General features: G+C 46.6%; 1 long non-coding RNA gene across 1 annotated transcript; it reads right to left on the reverse strand.

Moving 5' to 3' along the window:
* Positions 1-11357: 11357 nt before the first annotated feature.
* Positions 11358-12551, reverse strand: LOC108529012 (uncharacterized). Its single transcript, XR_001885375.1, has 2 exons — positions 12521-12551; positions 11358-12050 (listed from the first exon to the last, which is right to left on the reverse strand). It is a non-coding gene; the product is annotated as an uncharacterized LOC108529012 (long non-coding RNA).
* Between the last annotated feature and the right edge of the window lie 5426 nt (positions 12552-17977).

Here is a 17977-nt window from a genome sequence, read left to right on the forward strand (position 1 = left end):
GCATAAGTGCTTTCCTAAAAATTATTTTTTGTAGTCTAGTGTAGTGTCTATTTTATAGTAGTTGTACTGGCTGAGTGAAAAAAATAAATGAACGAAGTCAACTTGAGCAAAAAAATCTAGCAGCAATGATATATATACCTCCTAGTAACAGCCACAAACCAAAGTAAAATCTTCTATTCATACATTCCTCAGGGATTCCCAAACACAAATCAAATCTCATTAGAACAAACCTGGGGACTGTGTAATTGCTGCTGTACGTAGGCCACCAGCTGGGACTTGGAAATGTTTTATTGAATAGAGATTTATCGTTGTTGTTGCTGCAAGTGTTGTAATTGGATTTAACTAAGAGCTCTTCTAAAGCATGCATACACTCACAAAACCCATGAGAATGAAAATAAAATGTATAAGACAATAATCTCATGTCCATATTTTTCCATTGAGAGAACTACAATCTATGCAGCAATTTCCAACATGCCTCAAGGGACTGGGGTCCTTGGCTTCTGATATGGCATAATACCAAGAAGACAATTTCTGGTTTTAAAAGCTGTCTTTTCAAATTATTTCTAATGACATACTAGCCTTGTGCCTGAAGTAAGTTCCTAAGGGAAGACAGAAGAGAGACATTTTGAGACATGATTTTGATCCATCCCAAATCCCTTTGCTTAAGAAGTTCAGCTTAACAGAAAATAATTGAAGAAATTCAGATAAAGCAACATCGCACACAACTGAATTTCCCCCTCTGTGGAATCCCAGGACATTTTCCATAGAGTTCTAGAACAACCTGGAATGGCAAGTTCCTATCTACCTACTTAACAATGTCTCAGTGCCTAACTGGCCTAAATGTGATCTGTTAAAATTCAACAAGTAATGAAGCACCAATTCTGTGTGACTTACTGTGCTAGCAGTAGGGATGTCAAGTCGGAAAGTCAAAGCCCCTACCTACAAGGAGTTCTCAGAGGGAGAAACCAGCAGGTAAACAGGCCGTTATGGGACACTATACCCATGTTCCCTTAGGGAAAAGCTAGAGAGTGCGAAGTTGCACTTCTTGTCTATAGTTATAAGTGAAAATTCAGCAGGGCCTTCATAAGAATTTACACAAATCCCTGCTTAGATTTGCCCAGAGTGTTTCAGAATAATGCAAACCTTTTCCTTAACAAAAAGAATAAAACTAAAACCCACACCTAATCATCTCTTACTGAGATGTCATCCCAGATTTGAGTTAGAGACCATTTAGTGTTTCAAAGCAAATGGGTTTGAAAGCTTGCTATGGTTTTCCTTGTTCGGACAGTGTCTGATCTTGTTTTTATCCCTGCTTAGTTATTTGCTATAATGATATTTTGTGGCAGTGAGTTCTCCTGGGTTACTATTCACTGTGAAAGGGAAAGAACTATTTGTTTCATGGGTTTAGACTCGCAGGGGAGCCTTTATTCTCTTGTTGAGAGAGAAGCGAAGTGTAAGCTGGTAACAGTAGCTGCAAGGGACCATTCACGGCTCTGCTGGGAATACGAATGGGGAAGAGAGGGTCAGGGATTCTGGCACCTGGTCTCCATTCAGGCTTCCCTGTACAAGCCATTTTAATCATTCAACATCTTCATCTATGAGAAGAGAATAAAATGTCTTTTAAATATGCTTAAATGTCACACAGTGCCTGTGTACTGGCAGAAAGTCCTTTCCTCTTTGAGGAAACATGACAGCATCATGGCACACAGATCACCATGGGGCGAGCTTGAGGAAACAGCAAAGAGGCAAAAGCCGTGCCTTCCACCGTATGTATTTTCACTTTTACTTCTCCAAGGAAGCCTTTTTCCCCTACCCATAATCGCTCCATTTGTTCAATCTTTGGATAGTCTTTTGAACAAAGGGTTTTGACATTCCATCAGCAAATCAATGCATTCTTGGGTACCTATATCAGGTCTCAGACTAAGAACTCTAGGGTAGGGCTTCTCAAAGAGGGGTCTAGGAACACAAGGCCAAAAGTAAATAGATAAGTGGATTTGAATGTAACAGTATGAAAAGTTTATCGATAGAGTTTCAGATTGCTACTTGCAACTAATCTTTAAAAGAAACTATCACTTCCATATCACAACTAATCTTTTTTTGTTTGTTTATTTTCAGAATCTTGCTCTGTTTGACAGCCTGGAATGCAGTGGCAAGATCTCAGCTTACTGCAACCTCTGCCTCCTGGGTTCAAGCAATTCGCCTGCTTCAGCCTCCCAAGTAGCTGGGACTACAGGTGCACACCCAGCTAATTTTTTGTGTTTTAGTAGAGATGGGGTTTCACCATGTTGGCCAGGATGGTCTCGATCTCCTGACCTCGTGATCCTCATGCCTCAGCCTCCCAAAGTGCAGGGATTATAGGCGTGCACAACAAATCTTAAAAAGAAGTATCACTTGTCAATTTTTTGTGCAGTATCAAAAAAGAATATCTACCACTATTTGAAAGGTGGTATGCTCTTCTCTTTTCCAACTACACTTCCAAGTGGGGTTGAGTTGTCTTAATATACTTCAATTGAAAGAACATATTGTAAGAAATAGAATGTAGAAGCAAATATGATAATCCAGCTGTCTTCTATTAAGCCAGATATCACAGAGATCTGAAAGATGAAAAACAATGCCACTTTTCTCACTAATTTTTCTTTGTTTTGGAAAATACAGTCATTTTCCTAAATATATGCTATTCGTGTTAATATATATTAGGTATGATATTACACTGTTATTTTCAAATGAGTTAAGTACATATTTTTAAATGTCTCTGTTTTGGTTTTTTGTTGTTGTTTTATGAGAGAAGGTCTCAGCTCTGTTATGCAGGCCAGAGTGCAGTGGTGCGATCACAGCTCACTGCAGCCTTCACCTCGAGCAGTCCTCCTACCTCAGCCTGCCAAGTGGCTGTGACTACAGGCAGGCACCACCAGGCCCGGCTAATTTTTTTTTTGAGATGGAGTCTTGCTCTGTCGCCCAGGCTGGAGTGCAGTGGTGTGATCTCAGCTCACTGCAAGCTCTGCCTCCCAGGTTCATGCCATTCTCCTGCCTCAGCCTCCCAAGTAGCTGGGACTACAGGCGCCCTCCACCACGCCTGGCTAATTTTTTGTATTTTTAGTAGAGACAGGGTTTCACCATGTTAGCTGGGACAGTCTTGATCTCCTGACCTCGTGATCCACCTACCTCGGCCTCCCAAAGTGCTGGGATTATCGACTTGAGCCACCGTGCCCGGCCATTTTTTAATTTTTTAGAGATGGGGTCTCATTATGTTGCCTAGGCTTGTCTTAAACGCCTAGATCCTCTCCCCTCAGCCTCCAAAAGTGCTGGGATTACAGGCATGAACCAGGGTACCTGACTTCTGGTTCAGTTGATTTTGTTTTTTTTTGAAATGGATTTTCACTCCTGTTGCCCAGGCTGGAGTTCAGTGGTGTGATCTTGGCTCACTGCAACCTCTGCCTCCCGGGTTCAAGCGATTTTCCTGCCTCAGTTTCCCTAGTAGCTGGGATTACAGGCGTGTACCACCATGCCTGGCTAATTTTTGTATTTTTAGTAAAGATAGGGTTTCACCCTGTTGTCCAGGCTGATGTCGAACTCCTGACCTCAGTTGATCTGCCTGCCTCAGCCTCCCAGAATGTTGGGATTACAGGCGTGAGCCACAGCGCCTGCCCTGGTTTAGTTTTTAGTACACTACATATCAATAGATATAATCAATGTAAGTAAACTCTTTGCTGTTTCCAATAATTTTAAATTAAACTTTTATTTTGAGATATAGATTCATGTGCAGTTATACGAAGTAGTACAGAGAAATACTGGACACCTTTCACTCAATTTCCTAACAATGGTAACATCTTGCAAAACTATAGTACCTTATCACAAGCAGAATACTGACCCTGATACAGTGAAGATAAAGAATATTCCATCCCCACAAGGATTCCTCATGTTGCCCTTTTACAGCCACCCCCACTTTCCTCCCATCCTGATCCCTTCCCTAATCCATGACAAACACTAGTCTGTTCTCCTTTTCTATAATGTTGTTATTTCAAGAATGTCAAACAAATGCAATTATACAATATTGCATTTTGGAATTGCAATTTTAGAATTGGCTATTTTTTTTTTTAACTCAGCATAATTCTCTGGAGAGTCATCCAGGTGCATATATCAACAGTTCATTCTTTTTTATTGCTGACTAGTATTCCATGGTATGGATACATTACAGTTTGCTTAGCCATTGGCTTATTGAAGGATGTTGTAGGCAAGGTGTCATTTTTCTGTGGCTTTCTATATATATATATATATTTTTTTTTTTTTTTAGTTTTCAGAACTTTATGATACATCTTGGCATGGATTTATTTGGGATTATCCTGTTTTGAGTTTGCTTCGATTCTTGAATCTGCACGTTTACGTATCTTGCCAAATTGGGATGTTTTCACCTATTATTTCTTCAAGTTCTTTTTCAGCTTTCTTCCCCCTACCCCCCCGCCCGCTTCCATAACTTCAGTTACATAATTCTTAGAGCTTTTGTGATAGTCCCATAGGCCCTGAGGCTCTGTTCACTTCCTTTTCAGGCCATTTTCTCTCTTGTTCAGACTGAGTAATTCCCATCCCTCTGCCTTCTGGTTCATTGATTCTTTCCTCTGCTCTCTCCATTCTGCTGTTGAGCCCATCTACCGAGCTTTTTATGTCTTTTATTATATCTTCCAGTTCTAAGATTTCTATTTGGTTCTTCTCTGTATCTTTTCTTTCTGTGCTAAGGCTTTCTATTTTTTCATTTGTTTAAAACATGTTCAAAATTACTTGTTGAAGCATTGCATCATGTCTGCCTTAAAATCTTTGTCTCACAGTTCTACTTTCTGTCATCTTGGCATTGACATCTATTGATGACCTTTTTTTTTTTTTTTTTTCATTCAGCTTGAGGTCTTCCAGGCTCTTAGTATGATGAGTGATTTTTTTTAATTGAACCTGGACTCCTTTGCATTGAGACTCTGGATCTTACTTAAATCATATGTTTTGACTGGCTCTCTCTGACGCCACTCTGACATGAAATAAGGGAGAGTAGCACCTCATCACTACAGGTGGAGGAAGCCCAGGGTTCCCATTCAGCTCAGTGACAGCTGAGATGGAGATGTCATACCGCCAGCAGGAGTGGGAATTCTAGCTCCCCATAGGTCTTCATTGACACTGTGGTGAAAGTGACCTCATTACCTCTAGGCAATGAATGTTGTGATGCTCTCGTAATCTTTCTCTGACATCACCCTATCACGGAGGAGGAGGGGTTCCTGCCTCATTCCTTCCAGGTCAGGGTGGATGTCCAAGTGCCAACATGGTCTCCATGTGTGAGTGTGTGTGTGTATGGTGTGTGTGTGTGTGCACCTGTGTGTGCGCATGGTGTGTGTGTATGTGTGTATGGTGTGTGTGCATGTGTGTGCATGTGTGTATGGTGTGTGTGTGTATGGTGTCTATGTGTGTGTATGGTGTGTGTGTATGATGTGTGTGCGTGTATGGTGTGTGTGTAGGGTGTGTGTGTGTATATGGTGTGTTTGTATGCTGTGCGTATGGTGTGTGTGTATACGGTGTGTGTGTGTGTGTATACAGTGTGTGTGTGTATGGTGTGTGTGTATGGTGTGTGTGTGTGTATGGTGTGTGTGTGTATGGTGTGTGTGTGTGTATGGTGTGTGTATGTGTGTGTATGTGTGTGTATGGTGTGTGTGTGTATATGGTGTGTGTGTGTGTATGCGTGTATATGGTGTGTGTGTGTATGGTGTGTGCGTGTATACGGGGTCTGTGTGTGTATGGTGTGTATGTGTGTATACAGTGTGTGTGTATATGGTGTGTGTGTGTATGGTGTGTGTGTATGGTGTGTGTGTATGTGTATGGTGTGTGTGTATGGTCTGTGTGTGTGTGTATGGTGTGTGTATGTGTGTGTGTATGGTGTGTGTGTGTATGGTGTGTGTGTGTATGGTGTGTGTGTGTGTGTATGTGTGTGTATGGTGTGTGATATGGTTTGAATGTTTTGTCCCCTCCAGATATGTTGAAATGTGACCTCTAGTTTTGGAGATGGGCATAGTAGGAGTTGTTTGGGTTATAGGGGCAGATCCCTCTTGAAGGGGTTGGTGCCCTCCTCGAGGTAGTGAGTGAGTTCTCACTCTATGAGTTCATGCGAGATCTGGTTGTAAAAGAGTGTGACACCTCCCCACTCTTGCTCCTGCTCCCTCTCTCACCATATGACATGCCTGCTTCCCCTTTGCCTTCTGCCATGGTTGTAAGATTCCTGAGGCCCTCACCAGAGGCGGATGCTGGCTCTATATTTCATGTACAGCCTGTGAAACCATGAGCCAAATAAACCTTTTTTCTTTATAAGTTACCCAGCTTCAGGGATTCCTCTATAGTGACACAAACAGACTAACACAGAAAATTGGTACCAAGGAGTGGGGTGTTGCTATAAAGAGACCTGAAAATATGAGAGCAGCTTTGGAGCTGGGTAATGGGCTGACGTTGTAAGAGTTTGGAGGGCTCAGAAGACAGGAAGATGAGGGAAAGTTTGGTACTTCTTAGAGGCTTGTTAAGTGGCTGGGACCAAAATGCTGATAGAAATAGGGGCAGTGAGAGCCAGGCTAACGAGGTTTTGGATGGAAATGAGGTAGTTATTGGGAACTGGAGCAACAGTCACCTATGCTACACCTTAGCAAAGAACTTGGCTGTGTGTGTCCATGGCCTAGGGATCTGTGGAAGGCTGAACTTAAGAGTGAGGACCTAGGGCATCTGGTGGAGGGAATTTCTAAGCAGAAAAGCATTCAAGAAGTGGCATGACTGTTTCTAACAACATGTGATCAGATACAGGAGCAAAGGAATGACTTAAAGTTTGGAATTTATATTTAAAAGGAAAGTAGGGCATAAAAGTGTGGAAAATTCACAACCTGGCCATGTGATAGAGAAAGAAAGAGCATTTTGGGGCGAGAAACACAAGTGGGTTGTGGAGTAATGACTTCCTAGAGAGATTTGCATGACTAAAAGGGAGCTAAGTGCTAATAGCCAAGACAGTGGGGAAAAGGCTTCAAAGGCATTTCAGAAGTCTTTGGGACAGCCCCTCCCATCACAGGCCCAGAAGGAAGAATAGTTTCTGGGGCCAAGCCCAGGGTCCCACTTCCCTCTGCAGCTTCAGGACACAGCTCCCTGCATCCTCACTGCTACCGCTCCAGTCATGGCTCAAAGGGCCCCTGGTACAACTCAAGCCACTGCTTCAGAGGACACAAGCCATAAGTCTTGGTAGCTACCACATGGTGTTAAGCCTGCAGGTGCACAGAATGCAAGAGTGAAGGAGGCTTGGCAGCTTCCAGCTAGATTTAAGAGGATGCATGAGAAAGCCTGGGTGCCCAAGCAGAAGACTGCTGCAGCAGCCAAGCCCCTGCAGAGAGCCTCTACTAGGGCAGTGCCAAGGGAAAATGTGGGGTTGGAGCCCCCACACAGCTGGGGGCTCTTGCACCCTGAGCCTGAAAGAGCCACAGGCACTCAACTCCAACCCATGAGAGCACCCACGGGGGCTTCACCCTGCAAATCAACAGGGACAGAGCTGCCGAGGCCTCGCAAGCCCACCCTTTATTTACATCAGTGTGCCCTAGATGTGGAACATGGAGTCAAGGATTATGTTGAAGTTTAATGTTTGCCCTGCTGGGTTTTGAACTTGTGTGGAGCCTGTTGCCCCTTTCTTTTGGCTGACTTCTCTCTTTTGGAACAGAAATGCTCACCCAATGCCTGTGCCACCATTGTATATTGGAAGTAAATAACTTGTTTTAATCCTACAAGCTCTTACAGGCTTAAAGGAACATGCCTTGAATCTCATATGAGAGTCAGGACTTTGGACATGGGACTTTTGATCTGATGCTGAAACGAGTTAAGACTTTGGGGAACTCTTGAGGAAGGATGATGGTTTTGCAATGTGAGAAGGACCTGAGATTTGGGGGCCAGGGGTGGAATGATATTGTTTGGATGTTTGTCCTCTCCAAATGTCATGCTGAAATGTAATCCCCAATGTTGGAGGCAGGGCCTGGTGGGAGGTGCATGGATGATTGGCACAGATCCCTCATGAATGGCTTGATGCTGTCCTTGAGGTAATGAGTGAGTCCTCCCTCTGCAAGTTCACACAAAATCTGCTTGTTTAGAAGAGTCTGGAATTTCTTCCTCTCTCTCTTGCTCCTGCTCTTGACATGTGGTATTGCTGGTCCTCCTTCACATTCTGCCGTGATTGAAGCTTTGTGGGGCCCTCACCAGAAGCGGATGCCAGCACCATGCTTCCTGTACAGTCTGCAGAACCATGAGCCAAATAGACCCCTTTTCTTTAGAAATTACTCAGCCTCAGGTGTTTCTTTACAGCAGCACAAATGGACCAACATTGTGTGTGTGTGTTTGTGTGTGTATGTGTGGTGTGAGTGTATTTATGTGTGGCTGTGTGTATATATGTGTGTCTGGTGTGTGTGTATGTATGTGTGTGCATATATGTGTGTAGTAGGTGTATGTGTCTGTGATGTGTGTGTGTATGCATATGTGTATGTATGTGTCTATGTGTATATGTGTTTTCTGTGTGTACGCATATGTATATATGTGTGTATGTATCTGTGGTGTGTGTACGTGTGTATGTGTGTGGTATACTTATGTGTGTGGATGTGTGTGTATGTGTGTGCATGTGTGTCTATATGTGTGTTGTGTGTGTGATGTGTGGATGTGTGTGGTGTGTGTGTGTATATGTGTGGTGTGCGTGTACATGTGTGTGCACGTGTGTGTAAGTGTGGTGTGTGTATGTGTGTATGTGTGTGTGTATGTGTGGTGTGTGTGTGTGAGAAAGAGAGAGGGACTGAGAGGCTGGCAGAGATGATATCCTGGCTGTCTTCGTGGCCTTCTCTGACAGTAGCCCGCTGCGGGTGCTGAGGTGCCTCGTTGCAGCCTCACGAGAGTAGAGGCCTAGGCTCCCCACCTGCCTCTGCTAGCCTGGGTTTGGGTGCGCTTATGGGTTTTGGCTGGCCTAGAGTGATTACTGCCTACAAGTTTTTCATCTTGTTTTGCTACCCCTTTCCTGGTCTTCTGGCTAGAGAGGGGAGGCTTTTACTGGGGCTTTTCTGGTCAGTGCCCACTGATATTTCCAGGTTGCCAGCTTCTTCAGCCCCAAGTCTGGAATATATGGGGCAAAAAGTGAGCCCAGGAATTTACCACTGCGTGACTCCTTGAGTCCTGCGGTCCTAGCCAATCTGCTGCCTTCTGCTCACCTTTCAGAGTTTTCTTGTGTTTGTTTCATACAGAATGTCTACAGTTTTTAGCTGTACATCGTGGGAGGAATATGGAATTTTGTCTAATCTATCTTCCCAAAGGAGAAGACTCATCAATAACTTGTTAAGAGTGTGAAGACTGGCAGGGGACGGTGGCTTACACCTATAATCCCAGCGCTTTGGGAGGCCGAGGTGGGCAGATCACAAGGTCAGGAGATCGAGACCATCCTGGCTAACACGGTGAAACCCCGTCTGCACTAAAAAAAATTAGCCGGGCGAGGTGGCGGGCGCCTGTAGTCCCAGCTACTCAGGAGGCTGAGGCAGGAGAATGGCATGAACCCGGGAGGCAGAGCTTGCAGTGAGCCCAGATTAAGCCACTGCACTCCAGCCTGGGCGACAGAGCAAGACTTTGTAAAAAAAAAAAAAAAAAAGAGTGTGAAGACTTTAGCTGGGCATGGTGGCACGCACCTGTAGTACCAGCTACACAGGGGGCTCAGGTGGGAAGATTGTTGAGCTCGGGAGTTCCCGGCTGCAGTCAGCTGTGATCACATTGCTGCATTCCAGCCTGTCTCTTAAAAAATAAAAGGATGAAGAGTCTTGAGTTTGAAAACCTCTGCTCTAAAGGATACAAGGTGCAGTAAGTCACAAATTCTTGCTCTTGGGTTTGTAATCTTGCTGTGAATGTGACATATTAGAATTTTTTAACATTTAGTTCTTTATGTTAAACTGTATATATTTTTAGATAAAATAAGTTGTATCCAATTATAAGTGATCCCAACAATCTCTCTCTTTCTGGTTACATTATTATTTTATAGGCTTGCATTTCTGTTTTCTACCCAGCATACCACACTGCATCACACCACCCTGTAATGACAGGATTAGCAACAATTCGTGTTTGCATAGCCTGTGACACTTTACAAAGTGCTCCCATGTACATTATGATATTTGATCTTTACCACGGCCATATAAGGTCAGCAGAACAAGTATCATGATTACCAGGGCTGACATTCTCCTGGCACACACCAGTACATTTGTACTGGCTGCTAAAATAACAAGATGCTCCTGTAAAAGCTGCTACCCTGAGCCCCAGGCACCCCCTGCCACTCTGTACTGCCATCTCCTCATGACACTGCAGCTAGAAGGTTAATACAAGGCCAGTGTCATATCTTACTGGGTGGTGCCCATGCTGATACTGTTGGTCACATGTTTGGACTCTCACCTCTTAGCCTTCTGCTCATGAGACACTGAGGCTTCAAGAATAAGTGACCTGCTCATGGTTTCCAATCAGAGTTTTCGGGAATCAAAGGCCCTCATCTTTTAAATTACATTTTATTTTTTTGAGACAGGCTCTCACTCTGTCACCCAGGCTGGAGTGTAGTGGCACAATTACAGCTCACTGCAGCATTGACCTCCTGGGCTCAAGTGATCCTCCCACCTCAGCCTCCCCGGTGTGTGCCACCACACCTGGCTAATTTTTGTAATTTTGCAGAGATGAGATTTTGCCTTGTTCCCCAGCCTGGCCTCGAACTCCTGGGTTCAGGCGATCCTCCTGCCTTGGCCTCCCAAAGTGCTAGGATTACAGGCATGAGCCATCTTGCCTGGCCCCGTGATCTTTTCCTGAACCAAGGAGTAGAATGACAAGCCTCCACCTCTGTTCATTTTTCCTGCCTCTGTGCTTTGGCATCTGCTGTTCCCCCAAATGACCTGGAGCACCCACCCATGGAACCTTCTTCTGGCACCTGAGCCCATGCCACTCTTCCCCCTCTAAACTTCCCTTCAGAACACCTCACTGAGTACTACATGCATCAGCTTTACTTAGGAGGTGGACTGGGGAGGGCGCTCCATAATGAATCACACATGTAAGTTTTCTATTTTCCCCCAAAGATCATATGCTTCTTGAGGAGAAGGACCATGTCTTAAAATCCCAAATTATGCCAATGTGATGCACGTAATGGGTTCTTCAAAAGCCATAAAAAATACTCACTGGTGGCAGGTTATCAATGCAGAGCACAGGATGTCTCGGGCAGGAAGATGCAATCACACAACAGTTTCTGCTCTTTTTTCTCCTGTTGGTTTTCCACCCACATAAAGTTTCATACACATGTACACACTCGTGAAACAAGATCTGCATGACTCCAAATTTATTACTCCAGTGCCCTTGAACATTTAAGGAAAGGCTTTCATTTGACAGTTACATGATTGGTGTGTGCTCACTCCTCATACAATTTCTTGGAGTATAAATATTTTAAAAAGAATAAAGATGAATGGCATAACTCTGACGAGTTAATGGGAAAGGGAGTTTCTAAGTGGAGCCCTTCACTCTGACTGAGAGTATCTGGTTGGAAAGTCACTGGGAGAATAAACCACCTGGCTGCACAGGGTCAAAGGCTGCCACGTCCATCAAGGGCTCTCCCGGGACCACAGAATCATCTTCAGAAAACATCACATGAAATCCTCTCCATCTATGGCAGACAGTGTGGGATGACCCTGATGAGATGAGATGGTTTCTAATTTCTGAGACCTGACAGCCTGAGATAACGCGGACCACAGCCGCGGCCGGGAAGATCTGCGGGGACATGCTCCAGATGGAAGAATGTGTCTGGGCCTGAGGCAGCTGCACACAGAAACTGGGGATCTTCAGGGGGGTTCCCCGAGCTCACTGCTCCTCCGGAGCCTCTTTCTATTGTGCAGCAGGGGCTTCTCTTTTAAGAGTCTTTGGAGGAAGAAACCGTTTCCATCCTACTTGATTCGGAAGCTACCTGTTCATGGCTGGTGATGCACCTTCACCTGCAGTTTGCTTCTCTCTTGAGAAAGACACTCTGAGAACATGGAGAGGGAAGTGGGAGGATTAAAAATGACAAAGACAGGAGAAAGGGGGAAGAGGAGGCTGTGAGAAAAGGAAGTGAACAAGAGTTGCCCAGCCAGCACAGAGGAGTCCTGGGCCTGCAGGGACATGCAGGCACCTGGAGGTGCAGACAGGATGGCTCAGGGGTGCTCCGTGGGCCCAGCACCTACAAGTTTGCTTTTCTAGGACTGGAGGCAAGAAAACAACCTGAAGCATAAAACTTGCTGTCCCTTTGCTGATGTCAGAGTGGAGAAGTTGTAGGTGTGAGCAGATGTGCTCTGTGGCCGGGCAGAGACAAGAGCTGAGGGAGTGCCAGCCCTGAGGGGCCCAGGGTCTTCAGGCCACCTCCCATAGACCAAGCCTTGTGGCTGGTGCCTTCTCTGTTTGCATTTCTGTCTCTCTCCCCCTCCCCACCCCACACGCAGAATGCCACACCACGTACCCTCTTTCCTCTGTGCTCCACTCTTGCCTGAAGGTCTCAGGTGAGACACTCCACTAAATTTAAAAATTCATCTTAAAGGCTCTGCCCATGAAATGTCTATGTCTTAACAGGCATTTTAAAGACAGGGCCACACCCTTAGCAACACCAGCCCCAGAAGCAGCCAGCAGTGGAAGCAGCCTGGGTTTTGTGTCCCTAGACCCCACCCTGAGGTCCTGCACCTGACTCTCCCTTGCATGCTCAGGGTTCTGGTCTTTGCTCTTTTCCTGGAGACTTCAGTTTTGAGAATTTGCTTTCATGTAACTGTGTTTTTTTGTTTTGTTTGTTTGTTTGAGACGCAGTCTCACTCTGTCGCCCAGGCTGGAGTGCAGTGGTGTGATCTCTGCTCATTGCGACCTCTGCCTCCCCGGTTCAAGTGACTCTTGTGCCTCAGCCTTCCAAGTAGCTGGGACTACAGGCATGCACCACCACGCCTGGCTAATTTTTGTATTTTTGGCAGAGACGGGATTTCTCCATGTTGGCCAGGCTGGCCTGGAACTCCTGACCTCAAGTGATCCGCCCGTCTCAGCCTCCCAAAGTGCTGGGATTACAGGAGTGAGACTTTTACATAACTGTCATTGCGGGTGACTCAATTGTCTAAAGAAAAACAAAACAAAACAAAATCTCGTACATTTCTTCCTATTGTCAACATTTTATCCCCCAAGGGTCAGTGAGCTCTGAGGAGAGTAGCTTTCCCAGAGATAATTACATCTTTAAGAAAACTGCAGCACTGTGCCTGGATGTGCAATGCCCAGGGGTTGTTTATTTCATGGGAGCCACACCCACTGTCTCGTTATCCAGTGCACCCCACCATTCTGGTGTCCAGGAGGCACCCTGCTACCCTCCACATAGGGCAAGCACTGCAGCTGCTCAGGGCGTGAGCCATGACAGGCCCGAGTGGGAGAGTTCCCTGGAGTGGGGACCCGCTGTTCTACCTGCCCAGGCGTGGGTGGCTCGGGTGGAAAAACAATGCTGTCTTTCATGGGAGGCAGGTGGCTTTGTTGCGACATAGCATGAGAAGAGGCAGGCCAGACGGTGAGAGGCTGTTCTGGTAATGAAAGGAAAAGCATTTCCAGAGGGAAGGAGCCGAGTGCTATCGATGTGCCCAGCCCTCACGCCGCTTCAGGGCTAAGAGCCAGCAGGGATACTCCGGACCAGCGGAACCACTTGTTAAAATAGTGAAATGCTTTGGTTCCGTGCGGCAAATAGCAAGTTTCTAGAGCCCTCCCACGTCCCAGGCACCTGGACCTATCTCTGAGAGGTCCCTGGACCTTCCCAAGCACAGCTGCTGAGGATTCCTATTAGGGCCCTCCAGGAACTTTGTTCTTCCCTGAGGGGTGAGGCCTGTCAATCTATCACAGGATTTTTAGCAGCACCTCCTTCACAAAACCTCCCCACCCCCGACCCAAATCAGAATTCACTGCTCCTCAAGAAGTCAGATAGCATGTTGCTTACACACTGGGCCTTCACCACATCCTTTCATGTTATTTCTATGCAGTGTGGCTATTTATTTTCACATCTGTCTCCTTCTTTAGAAAATGCACCATTCTCAGAGCCCTTGTGCCATTCGCCACAGCACCTAGCACAGACTAAACACCACATAAGTATTTGAGATACTGGTTTGAATTAGGAGTGGCCTGGAGGTAGGAAAGCAGGATGAGAACGAAGCCCCACTGGGACAAGAGACATATCCATGTGTGCCTGTGTGCACATGGCAGTGGTGAGCAGGCATTTCTGCCATCTCTGCCCATCTGAATGTAGGGAATGAAGATGAGTGCTGGTTGGAAGTGAGGAAGCCACGAAGCAGAGTAGCTTCGGCCAAGGGTGGCCATACTGCAGCCACGACAGGCCTCCCGGGGCTCTGGCTCTCATCACATCAGGCTCCTCGGCTCTACTCAAACGGAGGCTGCCGGCTGGAACTTTAGCTTCTTCTCACTGGGACTCTGAAGGAAAGCGAGTCTATGCAGTTATCCCCGAGGCACTTGGCTGAAAAAGGCCCCGGAAGGCTTCTAATTCAACCTTCTCCTTGATAAATGGATAAAACAAAACAACCTAACACTGAGCTCTCTTCCCACGGCCTCCTGATGGTGATGCTGCCCACAGAACAGGGATGCTGCAGAACCCGAGGAGAACGTGTGGGTCTGCCCTGAGGGGGCTTCCCAAGCTCTGCCCTGGCGGAGGGGCCTGGGCTGGAGCTCAAACAGGGCAAGGACTGTGGATCCAGATCCAGGTTTTGTGGAGTTCAAATCTTACCCAATTTGGGGGGTGGTAGCATTTTTTAAGAGAAAGCATACAAAATTGCAAACACAAAATGAGGTACAGGGCTTTGGAAGGAGCCTGCACAAGGAATGATCCAAATCTCACACTTCATGAGCTTCACAACAAACTAACCTCTTGGGCAACCTAATGAGCGGGGAGGGTGTATTGGTTTCCTGCCTATTAGCTGCTGTGCCACAGTACTGCAAATCGGATGGACTAAAACAGAGGCAATTTATTCTCCCACAGTTCCAGAGGCTACGAGAGGTCAAGGTGCTAGCGGGGCCATGCCGCCTCTGAAAGTCACAGGGGAGTCCTTCCTTGACTCTTCTAGCTTCTTCGGGCTTGCTGGCAGTCTTTGGGGTTTCTAGGCTTACAGCCTCATCACTCCAGTCTTTGCCTTCGTCCTCCCACCTGGTTCTCCCTGTATGTCTGTGTTCACGTGGCTGCGTACATATAAGGACACCAGTCATCTAGGATTAGGAGCTCCCCCTACTCTAGTATGACTCCATCTAACTGAGCACATCTGCAACAATCCTCTTTCCAAATGAGGTCACATTCTGAGGAATTGGGGTAAGAGCTTCTCTATTTCAACATATCTGTATTTTGGGGATGGGGCACACAATTCAAACCATAACAGGTGCAGAAAGAGAGTGGGGAAGGAGGGGAGTGCGGCAGTAGTGAAGTGGTAGAAGCTGGGGAATCATTCTGGAGCCTTAGGGTTGGGAGGTCACCAGTGGCTGTTCCACTGGGCTCTCTGGGTGAGGGCAGCTTCCACCCCTTCCCAGGGCCACCTGGAGGAAACAGAAATCTCAGCAGACACTCTGCCGGCCGGTGCTGCTGCTTCTTCTTCACTCCCACAGCCTCACTGCATCACAATGCTGGTCCCAAGGAACCTCGGCGGTTTCCCTTGGAAGCCTTATGCATCCCGGTGAAAGCAGGCCCACGCGTGTGGGTGGAACACGTGCTGGAGTGAGGTGCACTGAAGCTCTGGTCCCCAGCAATTGAGAGTTCACAGTCTGGGGAAACACCAGGAATGAAGATCTGCCAACAAAACTACGTGCCGAAGCTTCCAGAGCCACAGAGCCACAAAGGTCAACTCCCAAATACTCACCACGCTCAGTGAAAGGGCAGATAAACAGGTGCTTAAAGCAGCAGGTAATTTTGGCTGGACTGCATCACTGTTTATGGTTTTCTTTCCTCTAAGAGATTTGCCCTCTTAATTGTGATTTGCTTAATCTCCAAAATGAATTTACATTCCCTGAGCAGTCTGCAGCACAGGGGCGGGCACAGCCCAGAGTGTTCTGGGTGGCAGGGAGAAGGCAGGTGGGATTAAAAACAGACAGATCATAACAAAGTGGCCGCTCCACACGCGTTCAGTAAACACAGCCGGCCCAGCAAGGTCAGCCATGGGCTGGTCTGGTTGCTTCAATATTCTAATTAACTGGATGCCAGAGACGCCGTGCCATTTTCAAAGAATCAAGTTCCAATGAAATACCCCCAAGGTTAAAGTGCTCCAGAACACAGCCCATCCGTGCTGGTTCATCGACACCTCAGAATCCAGCAGGGGCCCAGGGACATCGCCCTGAGTGTAAATTACCCTTGGACACAGTGCTGCACTTGTGAGCCATGTGGGGGCTGGCTACATCTTGCTGGCCCTGTGGTATAACATAGAAGCTGCCTCTTAGTCACGCTGGTCGACCATAGGAACAACAGGCTTTCGGGTTGCTTGGATTCTAGATTAAGAAGTAATGTTAAAATGGAGAGTTGATTGCATTTGTATTTGAGGTCATGGAACACAGTGCACTGGTTGACCAGTTGTGTTAAGGGCATGTTTGAGCTTGCTGAGCAGGGAAAGGCAGGCTCTGTGTGACCCAGCCCCACCCCCACCCACACGCAGGAGAAGAAGGACAGCCTCTCTGCCCCTTGGATGGTGCCATTTAAGGCTCTTCTGTGACTCTTTAGCTGGCTTTTGTGCCACCCTGCTGTGGGCTCATGGGTTTTCATTGAAAGAATCAAAACCTCCACCCCCTCTGCCTCTTAGTCCCCCAGACCTTAAGTCTCGCTTCTCTGTGGGGTGACAGTTCTCCTTCTCCCACACTTGTGCTCAGCAGCCGTCTCTCAGAAAGCAGGACTGCCCTTCAGAGTCCACCGCCCACAGCAACCTCCTGACAGTCCTGTTCTCAGCTCCAGCCCCAGGAGGACACCCGAAACAGCAGCTCACAGATATGCACAGTCTGCTGCCTTCAAAGCATGAAACAGGTTATGGCCCATGGGAAAGCTTTTTTTGCAGCTGTCACCAAGCTGGCATGAAATGAGTGCTTGCAGTATGGTGGCTGAAAGCTGTTTAGTGTTGTCTGCTTTGTGTATGTCACCTCACTGTGGCCTTGCATTTGTTCTACTTGGTGACTGCCAAAGCACTGCAGACTGGAAACATCTGCTAGATAATTGATATGTGATCAATGGGGACCATGTCTATGTTTGCTCTCATTCTAACCCCCAGTGACTGGCATAGCGCCCCACACAGAGGAGGCCCTAATCAAATTTTTAGTTAAATGAATGAGAGAGTAAATGAACAAATGGCATCAAAATGAGAGGCATGGCGATCAGAACAGAAAAAACCCACGTGAACCAAAGAAACTGCTCAAGGCTCCATGAAGGAGTGTGATCCCGTTTGGCTCTGTATTCCCACCCAAATCTCATCTAGAATTGTAATCTTCACATGTCAAGGGAGGACCTGGTGGTAGGTGATCGGATCATGGGGGCAGTTTCCCTCATGGTGTTCTCCTGATAGTGAGTAAGTTCTCATGAGATCTGATGGTTTGAAAAGTGTGGTACCTCCCCGTTACCTCCTACTGCCATGTAAGACGCGTCTTGCTTCCCCTTTGCCTTCCACCATGATTGTAAATTTCCTGAGACCTCTCCAGCCATGTGGAACTGTGAGTCAATTAAACCTCTTTCCTTTATAAATGACTCAGTCTCAGGTAGTTCTTTACAGCAGTGTGAAAATGGACTAATACAGAGTGAGACCTGGGCTGGGCAGCTGAGACTAGTGGGATTTAACCAAGAAACCAGAGCCATTTCTGTCAAATATCTTCCAGGGAGAAAAAGGCCTGTGCCACAGGGATGTTGGGGGCTCAGTTAACAACCCTTCTTCCCTAGTCT

The sequence above is a fragment of the Rhinopithecus bieti genome, unplaced genomic scaffold (genome assembly GCF_001698545.2).
Source record: "Rhinopithecus bieti isolate Rb0 unplaced genomic scaffold, ASM169854v2 scaffold_3878, whole genome shotgun sequence".
Lineage (NCBI taxonomy): Eukaryota > Metazoa > Chordata > Mammalia > Primates > Cercopithecidae > Rhinopithecus > Rhinopithecus bieti.